The sequence below is a fragment of the Fopius arisanus genome, unplaced genomic scaffold (assembly GCF_000806365.1).
Source record: "Fopius arisanus strain USDA-PBARC FA_bdor unplaced genomic scaffold, ASM80636v1 scaffold00103, whole genome shotgun sequence".
In the NCBI taxonomy this organism is placed as follows: Eukaryota; Metazoa; Arthropoda; class Insecta; order Hymenoptera; family Braconidae; genus Fopius; species Fopius arisanus.
In genome coordinates, this window is record NW_011887842.1 from 302,904 (window position 1) to 303,785 (window position 882).

An 882-nucleotide genomic window follows, 5' to 3' on the forward strand; every position below is an offset into this window, starting at 1 on the left:
AAAAAGAAAAATTTCTACATTTGATTATAATTTTTTTATTTGATTATTTTTATTTTTCATTTGAAAATTGAAGTTTTTTTGGAAATATTGTTTTTTTTTAATTTATTATTTATGATTTGTTGATAAAATTAAATGGTCAATTTTACTTGTCTCCTCCTATTTATATAATTGATATCAAGTCGGATTGATAATTGTCGGAGTAAATTTCAGGCCTTGATTTTTGGGAAAAATTTTTATGTAATTTTTACGCTTTATTAAAAAAATAGTGTGAGAATATCTGTTGTCGACAAATTGATAGAATGATTAATGAGAAAATAGTTGTGCCTAGACAAGTCATTTGATTCGATTCATGAGCTATCCTCGAGTCATGAAGACTTCCGTCAAACGTACCAAATAGATCAGAGTCGAGTCTGGACGTCAGGTAATTACACTAATTGCTGACGTTACAGCAATCGACGGGGTGCAATGAACTTGGACACTGACCACCAGAGTTGAATAACTTCCTTGTCTCGTCATGCCAATCAGCATCAGCTCTGGTGCTCCATTTTTCCAATTATCGTGGCATTTATTTCTCGAGATGCACCAGTATTTTCATTCGTTTTTGTCTCGTGTGGGAGATAATTATCGAGGTGGTGACGAAAACAAAGTGCTTTACTCGAAGTGGGTCCAAGGTCTTGGGTACTTTGTACGTGGGGTCCAATGGATCTGTGGTTAACACCAGCTTTAATGGTGTCATGGTATCATCATCGGCCAGAAACTCATTCTCTTACTTTATAGGATTTCAATATTTTTTCTCCGAACGAAAACATTGTAATCCTTCAAATTGGTATATTTCATAACAAGTGCGCAAAAATGATTTTTAAAATTGAAAATTTCAATTGA